At 46.6% G+C, this 14,842-nt stretch overlaps 1 protein-coding gene across 3 annotated transcripts in view; it reads left to right on the top strand.

Annotated features, from left to right (window-relative positions):
• Positions 1-10,772: 10,772 nt before the first annotated feature.
• Positions 10,773-14,842, top strand: part of Mfsd6 (major facilitator superfamily domain containing 6) — an 80,854-nt gene continuing 76,784 nt past the window's right edge. For 2 of the 3 annotated variants that reach the window (XM_028886742.2, XM_028886759.2), the window contains exon 1: positions 10,773-10,856. The gene's annotated coding sequence lies outside the window, so the exon portion shown is untranslated. Of the gene's footprint in view, positions 10,857-11,076; positions 11,171-14,842 lie in introns of those variants that run through there. The other variant, XM_028886750.2, reaches the window with a different exon arrangement.

The following is a 14,842-nucleotide window of genomic DNA, read 5'->3' as shown; positions in this document are numbered from 1 at the left end:
CTGGATCTTGTTTCTCTATCTCACTCATGGGGACTGCACCTAGCAGCATAAGCCCAGTGGGAACGAGGAGGTGTATGTCCTCGCCTTCTGGCTTTTCTCAAAGTCCTGGTACCAGGCGACTGTGTCTCTCTCGGGCTCTTAGCCCTCGGCCCCTATTCTTTTGTGATGGTGCACTGAACAGATTGTGCCCACCTAATCTGATCCTCCCTGGATCCCTGGGATGCCAGAACATTCAGGCCTTGGGATCTTCTCTCTGCCTCACCCTTGGGAACTGTGTCATACACCTCCTCGTTCCCACTGGGATGCCTCTTGGAGACCCACTGACCATTCTTTGGACTAGGCAGTTGAGGAACAGAGAAAAAATTCTCCACTTTTTCCTCTTCTTTGCTCCAAGACCTGCTTGTGTCTGTCTGTGCTCTCTCTCTCTTTCTGTAAATGTTCTGTTTGCTGCAATGTGCAAATCAGAGATGGAGAAGTCGCTTCATCTTGCTCAGTACACACCAGTTCTCCCTTTCTATCTATTCAACTCCTGTTTAATTCTGAGTGTATGTGCATGTAACTATTAACAGCAACCACGTGACTCTCCTCCACCTTGGCTGGTGACCTCATCATGATTTCTTCTGAGCTCCAGGGAGTCAACTTGGATCCAATTGGTGCCAGACGGTTCCCCAGAGCCTGGACACTGAAGTGAAACCACAGCCTGCTACCCTAGGATGTGGCCAGCACCACAACTCTCTCAGGTCCCCCAAAGGTGACTGATGCCCCCCAGATCAGCAGGAAGCAGCCTTGAGAACTCAGCACCCTCATCTCTGCCTCACCTGCTACCCCTTTCTAACTTCTCACCTTTTTATAATAAACAAAAGGGAGGAATGTTAGCAGGCATCTGTACTGGCCCGCCCTCAGGGTCCTGACAGGAGATATCCTCAGCTGCAGCCACTAAGAGCACCCCTGTGTGCATTTGCTATGTTCCCTTATAAAAGGTGGGCCTTGACCACCCCCTGTCTCTCTTTCTCTTCCTTCTCCTCCCCAGGGACCGGTCTCCCGCCCCCTTCTCTGCCCATGTGAGCCCTGTTGTATGGCAGGACTCCTTCCCACCATTTTTAAGTCACCACACTTGCATTCCATTCTGAACACCCACATGGCAGCTCACAACTGTCTGTAACTCTAGTCCCAGAGGACCTGGCTCCCTCTTCTAGTCTTCTTGGGCACCAGGCCTGCATGTGGTGCATGTAGGCAAAACACCCACATACATAAAATAAAAACTTTAAGGCCGGGCGGTGGTGGCGCACGCCTTTAATCCCAGCACTCAGGAGGCAGAGGCAGGCGGATCTCTGTGAGTTCGAGGCCAGCCTGGGCTACCAAGTGAGTTCCAGGAAAGGCGCAAAGCTACACAGAGAAACCCTGTCTCAAAAAAACCAAAAAAAAAAAAAACTTTAAAATTCAAACACCCTCTCTCTGTAAAAGGGCCCCTTTCAAGAGAACGAAAATGCTGGGTGTAGTGTGGATCAGTACCCCCAGATACCTGAATGGCTGAGGCAGGAGAATTGTGACTCTGAGGCCAAGCTGAACAGCACAGGCTACATGGGAAGGATGGGGGCAAGCCATGAACTTGGAGTGCTAGTGGAAATTACATGCCTCGTAGAGGAATCACACCTAGAATGTCCAAAGACCTCTCAAAGCTCAACAACAAAAATACAAACAACCCCATAAAAATGAACAAATATCTCAAATGACATTTTACCAAAGAAATTTGTGTCAGATAACATGCATTACAGATGCTTGGCATTTTTTGGTCCTTAGGGAAAAGCAGTTGAAGCCACAAGGACAAGCCACGCTGTCCGTCCAGAGGACCAAAGTCAACACACAGTGTGTGACAGGTGCTGCCAAGGTGGGAACTGTGGCCGCCACAGACTCTTGGGAGCATAAGTACACTGCAGCCATTTTACCAGGCAGTGGTGGCACACACCTTTAATCCCAGCACTCAGGAGGTAGAGGCAGCAGGGTCTCTGTGAGTTCAAGGCCAGTCTGGTCTACAAAGTGAGTTCCAGGACTGTTGCACAGAGAAAACCTGTCTGAAAAACAAAACAAAACAAAACCCTGAAAAAAACAAAACAAAAATAAAAATAAAAATAAAAAGAGCCAACCAACCAAACAAACAAAAAACCCTACAGCCATTTGAAAGCATTTCAGTTTTTTTTTTTTTTTTACAAAGTTAAGCATGGGTGGATATCTATCTACCTTCTGCTTCAGCAATCCTTCCTGTCCTGAGGCATTTACTCAAGTGAATAGAAAACCTTTTTTTTTTTTTAACTACAAATGTTTCCAGAAGTTTAATTGATAATGAAACACGTCAGATGCCCTTCATCAAATGAAAGAATGAAGAAATGGACTCTATTTACACAAAAGAATATTATGGACCAATAAAAAGGAACGAGTATTGATTCCTACAATATTGTCACATGGTAATTCACACTGCCAAGCCAATAAATCGTAACAGCTATTGCTAAGTGAAGACAGTCACACCCGTTTTGCATGGTTCCTTTTATGCGTCTTTCTGGAAAAAGTGAACTACTGAAACTAAATGCCAGCAGCTGATTGCCAGGAATGGGGCATGGCAAGGGATGCTCCCTCCAAGAGAGCGCTTTGGTTGCACCCTCTGAGAGGCACAGATGCTGCCTTCTCACAGCAGAGAAGCAGGTGGGGTGGGAGGAGCCCTCTTGTAGGATATAATCAAGAGTTCAAGAGGGTGGAGCCCCAGTTAGCCTGGTCACCGCCTAGAAATCCTTAATGCTGTTGCATGGAGGATTGTCTCAACATGAAATCTAGGAAAGAGACTCAAACATTCAAACCACGGTTGTGACTGCAGTGGACAAATTTAGGTCACAGAAGCTTCATCTGGGGATCAAGATTAACACTGAAATCAGTAGGACACTCCCATATCCCTGACGGTGGCACATCTGTGGCATTCTTCCCAAATCTATGGCCTCAATTTACCAAGGAGAAATAGCATTTAACTTGAATTAAGGATCTACTACAAGCCGCCTGCTCAGTGTGTTTTAATAAATACTAAGGCTACAAAAGTCCGGGAAGCTGCTGCAGATTGGGGACCACAGACTCTGAAGTGCTGTGTGGAAGCTTGCCAGTGGAAAGTCCTGTGTGATCCAAAATGGGGTCTGTCTTAGGGTGCCATTAAATCTCTAACACAGCTTGGAGAGTGCTTGGTATTTACTAATAATGGCGAAAACATGCATGTTTGGTAACTTAGTAATTATACTGGCAGGTATAATGGATACAAATTTATTCATGGGTACAAAAGATACAAACACGGGTTCACAGCAGTGTCATCTGTGATTACCAAAGAGTGAAAATAATCTAAGCATCCATCATCCATCATAGAAACTGATGGTGCACAGTCTTGTGTACTGTGAACTAAAAGACACATACACACACACAACAGTGAGAGAGAGAGAGAGAGAGAGAGAGAGAGACAGAGACAGAGACAGAGACAGAGACAGAGACAGAGACAGAGAGAGCATGATTATCTTGGAACAACCCCAAAGTAATGTTTTCGGATGTTGATAATGTTAGATATTTTGCTATTGTGGCAAACATGTAATTTTTATTATAGCTCCTTGAAGTGTATTCTTATATACACTTTTCTGAATTTTTGCCTTTGAATTTTCTGAATTTGTTTGCTAGAATCTAATAAAATTTTAAAGACATAAATATAAAATACATATTATTAAATAACATGAATATGTGGCAATATATTCATATATAATAGAGAAATTAAATGTGTAATACATAAAATATGTAGCTGAAATGTTTCTGGTTGTCTTTAGTTTTGCTTTGTGTGTACACCTGTGCACACACATGGGAGTACACGTGTGTACATACATGGGACTACACATGCGCACTTAGAAGTTCAAGGCCAACTTCAAGTATCTTTCTTCAATCACTGCACCCCAATTTTTGAGTGTCTCTCACAGAACCTGAAGCTCATTGATTTCTCTAGGATGGCTGGTCACTGAGCTTCAGGGGTCCTTCTGTCTCCCCCAGCACAGGGTTACAGTTGTGTGACATCGTGCCCAGCATGTAACATGGGTTCTGGGAGTTTGAATTCCGGCCCTCATCCTTGTGGCTATCAACCTACTGGCTGAACCATTTCTTCACCACCACCCCCCCTTTTTCACTTTCTCTTTCTTCCTTTTTAAAAAAGACCAGCTTAACTTGTCGTGGTTGGCATGGGATGAATATAAGACTGGGAATAGGGTGGCCATTGTGGAGATGGTGGCATTGGGCCCGGAGTCAGATGGATGCATGTTTGGGTATGTATCGATGAGCAAGGACAGGCACTGACCATGGTTGAAGATTCTATATGCCATGTTCTAGCCACAAGGATCTAATAGCTTTTCTTAAAAAGGAATGGGGAAAAGAGCATGCTAGACGTGTTGTTTTGAGAAGGGAATGTGTGCCTATCATAACACACGCTACCTTCTGTCCTATTAGTCAGAATTGACTTAGTGATAGTCATGTTCCTAGGAGTAAATGACAAGCCTGTTGACCAAAGTAACATGTCACATTTCCTTCTGTCTCCACAGTTAGCCCTCTACCTCATTACAGTAGGTTAATTATCGTCTAAGAAGACTAAGGATAGAAGACAATAAGTGCCATATGATATGGAACTAGGTAAGGAGTAAATGAGAAAAATATTCCAGAGAATATATGAAGAGGATTATACCAGCAACCTGTTATTCCTTTAAAAAACTCTTATTAAACCCCCACACAAGGTATTTTATTTAGTCTAATGAAAAGTATCTATGCCAAAGCAATAGCCAGTCTTACAGTCAATGGTAAAAGATCACACCAATCACGATAAGGAACAAGGGGCAAATGTTGAGTGTCATGAGTGTTTCCTATGGTTTTTATCAATTTAATAAGACTTCCTAAAACAGGTGCAAGTATTGAGAAGGACCAACAAGCTATTGTTTGCACTGTGGTACAACCATCTTTCTGAGACTGGAGGCAACGAAGCAAAATATAGCAGAATAAAAGATTTAAACAGATTAGTCTTTCCTCTCCTGTTTATGTGTAAGTTGTCGTTAGAATCCATGGTAGTCCCAGAAGCCAGTGATGAGGAAGCCGCAGCGCATGCTCAGGAGCCACAGGGGGCAGCCCTGTATACCAGGGTCACTGAATTTATGAACTTATTTATCCATCGCGCAGCAGACGTTTAGGTATCTGCCACCATGCCCCTCCCAGGTCCTCCCTCCCAAAGTAACCAGTGTCCAGAGTTTGCTGTTTATCTGTCCACACCCTTCTCTGCAGCTACAGGAGCACACCCCAACACTCAGGCTCTGGAGCCAAATACCGTGAAGCCAGAAAGCTCCAGCCATGCTCCAATGCGGTGCACACCAGGGCAGCTCACCACACCTAATACCCATTCCCCTCTCCTTTCCTGGTGCGGGGGTTTTTTCCCTGTTCTTGGCGACCCACTTAAAAGCTTTATTTCACAATCTTCTTTGCGGATAGATGTGACCATTCAACAAAGTTCTAGCATTGGAATTTAAACCGGCAATCCACAACTTTTGCTCACGTTTTTAAAAGAAAGGAACATTAGTCCCACCCCTGTGTCAGGATTAATCACACCATGGTAGCCGTGGGCTGCTAGATTTTGGTGGTATCGTGGGAGGTTTTGAGATGGAAACTTCACACTATGGAGTCACCAAAGCAGCATACATCCCTTGGTTCCCAATACCACTGTGCCATCTATTTACATATAATTTCACGTGAAGAAGTATTTTTTTAATCCTAATTAAACCACTGTATGTGAACTATACTGTGATAACTATGAAAACGTTGAACGGTTTTGAAACGTTCACAGTCCAGCATGGAAGTGAAATCATTACAGTAGTATTTGGCACGAGCCATGAGACCAAGAGCATGCCATTACTGAGGGGTCACAGGGTGAGTGGGTGCCACGGTGACCTTCATCCTGAGCTTCATCTGGGGTCTGGAGCAGGTGTGGAGTTTGAAGCAGTAGCTCTTCTCTGGGCCCCCATGACAATATCCTCCCTAGTGTCCTCCTACTTCATGGCTGATTGTTTTTGGTTTCTCCTCCTCTGCCAACTGGTGAATGCTGACTTTCCTCAATCTCTCTTAACACATGGTCTCTCTAAATGCTTCTCTTCATAGTCCTGAATGACACCTCAGCACCTATGACTACCAAGTCTAGCCCTCTCTTTTGAGCTTTGGACTCATATAGTTCATTTCCTATTTCCCTGCTCCACCTGCATCTCAAACTGCTTATGTCAATTGTGAATTCTTTCTTTCTTCTCCCCAACCTGCTCCTCCCACAGTAAAGGTTATCATAATCTACTCAGTTGTTGCAGCCAGAAACCTGAGTCATACGTAACACCTCCCACATCCAATTTGTCACCCAGCCTGTCCATGGAATCCTGAGACACTCAATCTCAGATCCAACCTCTTCTCTCCATCCCTCTGATAGCTCTGTACCAGGAGTCCATGAACCTCTCTCCTCACCACTGGATATTTGCTAACTGAATCCCAGACAGCAAGCGCCTGCCTGCAGCAACAGCCATTGTAAGCTCCTCAAAAGCATCATCCTTCTCCTAAGCGTCTTTCACGGGATTGCTCTGAATTTAAAAACTTCCAGTGTTTAGCAGGAGGCACTGATGTCTGCCCAACCCACTCTCTGCCTGTATCCCCCCAAACTCATCACTACAGTCTGTGTCACATGACCCCGGCTCTTGCTCACTTCCAGACCGTTCCTCCTATGAAGAAAGGTCTCTGCAGAGCCCCCTGATCATCTCCCGCTTTGCTTCGGGTCTCATCCTAATGTCACCTCCTCACGAAGGCTTTCTTTTTCCTCAAATCCAAATTACTTTCCTCCCTTTTCTCCTGTGCATCTCCAGTTTGCTTGTTTATTTTTCCGTTGTTGGTGACTGTGGCTGATTCTCAAAGTTCTCCTTCTTTGGTCTCAGTAGCCTCCCAGGCACCCAGCCCCTCTGATAAGGCCAGTTTCCCTCTTCAGTGCCAAGACGCGGCCATGTGTCTTAGTCCCAGCCAATGGGAAATGGATGGACATAATGGAGCACTTCCGAGGCTTCCCGTTAAGGGACGGGAATTACAGTCTCCATTCCCCATATGTTGGGAATGTCATCCCGAAGGGGTCAGTCTAGGCCAGAGATGGAAATTTCATGTTTGTTAGAGGGCGGGAGTGGGGGCAGCTACCCTACGTGAGAAAATTTCAAACTCGTTTAACGAATAGACATTTACAGCTCTTTGTTACAGTAAAGAAGGTCACTGATGGGTTTTAAGAGGACCAAAGTCTCATGTTGCATATGCAATGTAAAGGGTGCCCTGTTGGTGTGCGCCACCTCTAGGGACGGCAACCCTGAAGAGAAAATGTTTTAAAGTGTTTTTTGGTTGCAAAATAGAATGGTAACTAGCAAAAGAACACAACCAAGGCAAGCAGGCCTACAAAATCCAAGGATAAAACACAAATGAAGTGTGCAAAGGGGTGCGGCCAGAGAGGAAGAGGAAAACCCGAGGGTTGTTAGTCAGAGGCCGTGGAGGAGGAGAGGGTTAGAGGGTGGGTGGGGAGGAGCATGCGTGCTGCTGATGTAGAGAAAGAAGTGAGGCTGATTTTGCAAGGACAAAATCCTCACCGCCCATGTACACACATGCATGTGTATAAGTACCTAAGCAACACAGAATGACTGATTCAGAGCCAAGGCTCTGTGTAGACTCTGTCGTTTGCTAATGGTGTGACCTTGGTCAAGCTGCTTCATTTTTATACACACAAGTCTCCTCATTTGTAAAGTGGGATAATTGCCACCCTGCCTGAGGATGATTGCTTCAGGATTATGTGAAAACTGGAAGCACATTGACCATGGCACATGGTAAGTCCTGAGTGTGAGGGACTTTTTTTTTTTTAATTGTTGCTACTCATTATAATGCATTTATCTTACGACTTAAGAACAAATAATTCTGCCAAAGGAAACAGCAGATACAAATATTAGGGGACAGACAAATGAAATGAAAACAGAAGAAATTAGTTCATGAGATTAAGTAGTGTGCACATGGGCTGGATATGAAGGAAAAGTCTGAAGAACCAAGTGGGCACAACACATTTTTGATGACTAAATATTCAGAAGTCAGCCACAGTCAGGAATGATAAGCGTGATCACCCACTGGTGACATGTATGGGAGCTGCATCTTTTTTTTTTTTGGTCTGAGGAATGTAGATAAAATCCACCATCACTCATCACACCATCTTGTGAGCTACAGTAGTCGCCAGGGACCAGCTCCTCTGTGAGTCAGTAGAGCAAGCGCGTGCCATATCTGGTTCTCATCGACCGTGCGGGTCTCCCTTGTGTGGCCTCTGGTCAGCAGCAGGGCACTTACCCAGCCGGGGAGAATGGTGCAGCAGAGACTGGGAGACTATGTGTGAAACACCCCACCTGCGCATGCAACCCTGTTAGCCTTGCCCCTTGCTCTGGATTTTTTTTTTTTTTTTTTAAAATTGGTTGTTCTGGCTTTTTGCCAAGGTTTTTTTTTTTTTTTTTTTTTTTTTTTTTTTTTTTTTTTAAACATCTTATCTTTTTGAGTCTTTCTGGGAATGGTCTCTGGGTCAGCCTAACTGGCTATGTATTTGGGAGCTAATTTCTCACACTACACAAACGGGCGACCCCACAGAAGGTAAGAAAGTGTGTGTGTAGGGGTGGTGGCAGGGTTTGGAGTACCAGATCTCTTTTGCTTCATGCATATTTGTGTTTTTTAATTGATTTTTAACATTATTTAAAAATGACAAGGAATTTAAATATGACCCAGGAGACACAGTAAAAAAAATAAAAATAAAAATAAAAATGGATGAAAGCATTGTGGCTGCCAGGAAAAACAAAGACAAAACCCTGCTCTTACTAGGCCAGTAAACCAGCCCTTTCTCCTCTGGTGGCCCTCAGGACTCATCCCACTGAAACAGAAACACCAGCTTTCATCTCAGGATGACTTGGTCTGACCTTTCGGTATGGAGCTGCTTTTGTGGATCAGGCACTAACTGGTCCCTTCTCCCGGGTCCTTCCTACTACCTCCCTCTCCTCTCCCACGGCAGAGGACCAGATACAGTCAGATCTGTGGCTGGGTTGCTTGCTTGGCCTTCTCTGTCTCTTCCTCCTTCCCTCCCTCCCCCTGCTCTCCCCCTCCCTTCCTCTCCTCTTCTCTCTCTCTCTCTCTTTTTTTTTTTTTTTTTTTTTTTTTGTCTTCCAAGTTGCTTCTTTAAAGACTGGACAGAACAGGAGACTGATAGGTCTCACGTGACAGACAGCCCAACTGCGTACTGGATGGTAGTCACTTCCACATAATGCTGAGGGGCCCAGGCGTCTCCAGGCCACATCAGCGCGGGTCTGTCATACTGAGAGTCCAGTGATCACCTTATAGTTTTCCTCGGAAACACTAGCTGGCACCATCTTTCTTTAGCTTCCGTGTCTCAACATTTCAAGTGGATTTATTATGAGGTCGGTGTTCTAACCATAGGAATTGTCTGTGGACAGTGGGGCCAGGGGTGGGCATCCAGCAACTGTGTGTTTATATTTTTTTCTTAAAGCGGGGATCCACATTTTGAAGCTCCAGGGCCTATAAAATTCTCCTGAATAATATCTCATGACGTGGACAGCAGAGCCTGGATTTTCTTCTGCTTGTTAGTAATTTTGAGTCCAGTTATGTTAACTTTTAGCCTAGTTTTGTTGTTGTGACATCAGACTAACATTGCTTACATCTGAAGTATTAGATGGTATGTGAGCAATGCTTCACATATAAGAAACAAACGTTATCTGCCATCATTAATAAACCCCATCACAGGCAGGCGCATACACTTGCCAAATGAAACCTGTACGCAATCCACTCCACTCGCTTTCCGTGTTTAACCAATAAAACAACTTAATTCTTAGCGTGACACCTGAGGTCAGGTCACCTCTTCACCAAGGTGCCGCGTGTTCAGCTGCTGGCTAAGGATGCCTAGACTGTGCCCGGGTTCCAGGAGCTCCTCCAGCATCATCTGCCTCCCTTCCCAACCCTTCTTGGGTCATCCGAGGACAGTCCCCCAAGGCTGTGCCTAGACCCAGGGACCACGTACCTCATCGGCAGTGTTAGCTTTGAGTTGGGCACCTATTAAGTGCTCGTGAACTGATGCTGGTCGCTATCCTTAGGTCAGCCGGCCATCTACTTTGGGCCTCCAGTCCCCTCCAACATCCTGCGCCTATCCAATGACTGCAATGATTGGGGAGCCAGGCACGGCTCAGCAGGAGCGTGTGGGGTGTGGTGGAATGGGGATGGAGAGGGATGGGACGTCGCCCACTTTCCTCTTTCTCCTTTCGAGACCTGTCACCCTAGCTGGGCTGGATCCTGGGTCCCCCCGGGGCGGCCCCAGAGGGCGGGAGGCCCGGAGGAGGCGGCCGACGCATCCGCCGCCGCAGGAGGCGGAGCGCTGCACCTGGCGGCCGGTCCTCCAGCTCAGCCCTGAAACGGGTCCAGCCGGTCGTGAGCGAAGGCAGCGGCGGCGGCGGCGGCGAGGCCCGGCCCGGGACCGGAGCGGGAGGAGGAGCGCACCAGAAGGTCGCGCGGCGGCTGCGCCAGGGCCACCGCCGCCGTCGCTCGCCCCACCCGGCTCGCATCCAGCCGCCGCGCCCGCCGCAGCCCCGGGAGAGGGGCGAGCCACCCGACCGACATGCTGCGCTCTGGCCCGCCCGCCGCCGCCGCCGCCCCGGCGCCCCGAGCCGCCGCCCCGCACCCCGGGGACAGGGTCCCCCGCGCCCCGCGCAGCTGAGCGCCTCCAGGTGAGTGGGCCGGCGCCGTCCGGGCTCCCGAGCCTCCGCCGTGCACCTGCTGCGGGGTGGGCGCCGCCCCAGGTCCCCAGCCTCTCCGCGCCCGCCCCGCCCGCACGCCCGGGCGCCGCCTGTCATCCTCGGGGTGCAGGGCAGCGGCGTCCCCCGTGCTGGCAGCACTTCCGCAAACGTAACTGGAGTCGGGAAAACAAAGGCGCTGCCCCGGGAGCCCTCGCCCTCCGCCCCGGCTGCTGCAGAAGGTGGGGGCGCGGGTGGGCCTCTCGGGTCCAGGCTCGTCTCAGCCCGGCCCCACTGTCGCGCTGGAGGTAAACATCCCCGGGAGAGGGGGGAGGCGACAGTGTCCGCGCGGGCCGGTGACAGGGACGTGGCCCCGGTGTGGCAGGAGGAAACTGACATTGCCTGCCTCCCACGGGAACAAACACCGGGCGCTCACACCTCTTCCCCAGGCTGCTGCCTTCCTAGGAGAAATGCCCCGCGTCGTGCGTGCTGCCCAGCTTCGGCTCGGGCATAGGTCCCTTCCTAAACGGAGATTACCAGGTACATTTCCGTAGGAGGGTGAAGAATTCAGATATAGCCCCTCCCCCTCCCGACGTCCCTCCCTCCGTGGTCTTGCCCGTGGGTTATTAGCCTTAAGTCTGGCTTGCTGTGCGTTTTGCTTCTCCCACATCCCTTGGAAACCACAAACATTTCCTTTCATCCTAAAGCATTTAATAAGCACTCCTACACCCACTGAAACGTATAATATCTGCCGATCCGCCGTAGAAATAACCTTGCGGAGTTTTAAGTTCAACTCCCACCTGGTGTCTAAATAGTTTTGTGTTCCTGGGTTGTTACATCATCCTGGGCTGGCAGTTTTCTCACAGGTAGAAAAAAAGATGGATGGATAGTACAGCTGCTAAATTTCCTTCTAGCTTTCTGGAAGTTCACGATATTGTGTGATGTTAGGTGTCGTGGGAAGCAGGCAGCATGCAGTTTATGTGTTACTAGCAACACAGTAAAGGAGGTGAACATTTGGTAGGTCTGGAGGTGTTCTGTGCAGAGCATCGCTTCCGCGAGATCCGGCGCTAGCCAGCTAAAGGTGCGTGCATTATTGATGGTCTTATGAAGACAAGGCGGGGAGGACAGAATCTTCTGCATTGGGAAGCTTGCCTCTGACACTCGTCATTAGGCTATATGAAGATTTTTTTTTTCAGTTAATTAGTGATGAATAGGGTGAATGGCCCTTTTCACAGGTGGTAAGTAAACATTCACATTGCTTAGGAAAAGGCTGAAGCATTGTTAATGAGCTCAGTGCAAGACACAACTGGAGAGTAAAGAGGGTCTTATTTCTATAGTGAACGAAGTAAAACTACTAAGTGTTTCACAGTAACTTATTTCCCAGGCTGTCTCTCTAGAAGGGCAAATATAAAACAAGAAGGCAGATAAAACAGAGACAACACAGTACCAAACAGCACGTGTTTAGTGGTGTGGATATTGGATCACCAATCCTATCAGCCATATAAACATACATACATATATATAAAACACTTCTGCATTATCAGTAGTAATAAGGCACTTTGAGAATTCTTTTTAAAGGCACCACCCTGAAGAGTTAATCTCCAAATCTCTGTACTGATATTCCCTAATTTTATGCACCATGAAAGGGAAGCTCTGAGAAGTTATGCAACCTAGACCAACCACATACTCAATAAGAGGTGGAGTTAGATGTGACCCGTGCCTTTGGCCCCAAAGCATAGGAAATTTCCACATGGTATCCCTCCCCTGCTCAGGATCTATTAAATCTCACTGTGTACATTAATGCTTTCCTTTGCTTCTTGCCTCTGAAAATAAATTTTGTTTCAACACATGTGTACTACACATGGTAACATTTACCCATACAGAATAATCTAATTATTGATAATGTATATAAATTAGTGAATGTATAATATTTGTACCCATTTATTCTTACCACTTTTGAGCTTACAAGGAGGGTCAAACTTATTGCCAAAGATGAATTGAGTGTTAGACCAATAGGTTCTTATACTTCACTTCTGATCTTCAGTAAGTCTTTAGAGTTCCGACAGAGGGGAAATAGAGAATGCAACGCTTGTGTCTGCTAGCTGCACTGGTATGCTGACGTAAGAAAACTCAAGGTGTATTAAGTGAAGAGGCAGGCTGCAGACCGGATTTATATTCACTCACTTAAAGATCAGTGTGGGCACATGTGTAATTCCTGCTCCATGTAATTACCTTAAAGTGGGAGGGGTAGAGATATAGTGCTAATTTTTCTTTTGACCTTAGAAAGCTAGATATGGATTAAAAATTGGAAAAGCACATGTTCTTTTATTACATAAACAAAAAAATAGAAAAGAAGAAAGGAAGTAATTCACTTAAGAGAAGACTGGGTGCACCTAACCATCACATACATTGTTTTTAGGAAAGTAATGTGACATCGGGGTAGAGATGCTCTGAGGCCTAGAGTCTCAGGTGGCCAACTGTCTGTCCCTTTCCAACAGTAGCTATGGCACAGTCTACAGCTTGCTGGTTTTCCTGCAAGGAGAGTGCACCACAGGCTGGGATGTCAGAATTCTCTTCTGTTGGGCCTTGCTTGTAATGACAAGCAGGGAGACAATTTTTTTTCTCTTGGTAGAGTGAGTAAGTTGGTAGGAGGAGTCTGCTCTCTGCTGTGTCATCTCAGGAAAACATGGCATTATAGATGCCTTCAGGTTTGCATGATGCCATTTCGGGAGCAGCAAGTTCTTGTCCAGTTAAGTCTGGTGCACACATGCATTTGGTAACACTAAACACAGTCCCACACTTCTACTTACTCCTATGTTAATATAACCAAAATTACTGTGCAGAATTCTTAAAAGTCAATACAGTCTGCTTGCTCAGAATTAGAAATCCAAAGCAAAATACATTCAGACTTCAGACACAAGAAAACACATTCCTCGTCTCGTGTTTTCTGTGTGAAGAAAATCTGAGTAATTTTGGTCCACTAGAACGCAATGTTGCTATAATGGGATCTGGCAGAAGAGCTCATTGTAAAGTTACTTCGTAGAGGAGCGACTCTGACGGTATCCCGCATCGTGTAACATTTCATTTAAGGTTTCTATTATGTGTCAGGCAGAAAGAAATCCGCCTGAGGAGGGGATGACCAAGTGCAAAGAACCACCCTGGTTAAGGCCAGTTTAGGTAAAACTTTCTTCCTTAGGTGGAACACCCATGGCATTTCCTGGGGCACAGTAGTTTTGGGTTGCATTGTGAATTTGGGGCAGTAACCACACCTTAGGGGCTCCACCTGGGACATTCCTTTTGGGTTCACAAGCCTCCATGTTTAGTTACTCACAGTTAGCTGTCTGGGTATTCACTGCTCTGGCCTTTAGTATGTGAATACGGCTTTTGTGCATCTTGCCTATTTTCTTGACTCCCGAAGAGCATGTCACCCAGTATTTAGACTCATTGATACACTACCCTTTTCTTTGTAGTTGATCTGGTCTCTGTATTTGAAAGATGTTTATTATTTTGTAAAACAGCATACTCTCAATTCATTGGGCAACTTTTGGAAACTACCAGAGTCCTTTGCTAGGACAAATGATGTTTGATTTGTTGGTGCAAAGGCCAAAAAAAGAAAAAAAAGCGAGAAAAAAGAAAAAGAAAAAGAGAACCAAAATAAATATTTAAAATGCAGAACCCAAGCTTTGAGTTTGTGTCTGCTGTAGATGCTACATTCTTATTGCTACTTTGTATCTCTAAACAGTCTGTCTGTGCGCCTCTCTCTCTCTCCTCTCTCTCTCTCTCTCTCTCTCTCTCTCTCTCTCTCTCTCTCTCTCTCTCTGTGTGTGTGTGTGTGTGTGTGTGTGTGTGCACACGCACACATCCCTGTCTTAACACAACAGGAACTAATCCTGCAAAGCCTGTTGTGTGTTGTCCACGTAGCTCTATGCTTTGGTTCAGTAAGTGTAGGAGTGGCTGAGCTGTAGGTGTGCTGACGGTGG

The sequence above is a fragment of the Peromyscus leucopus genome, chromosome 13 (assembly GCF_004664715.2).
Source record: "Peromyscus leucopus breed LL Stock chromosome 13, UCI_PerLeu_2.1, whole genome shotgun sequence".
In the NCBI taxonomy this organism is placed as follows: Eukaryota; Metazoa; Chordata; class Mammalia; order Rodentia; family Cricetidae; genus Peromyscus; species Peromyscus leucopus.
This window is presented reverse-complemented; position numbering and strand designations above follow the sequence as displayed.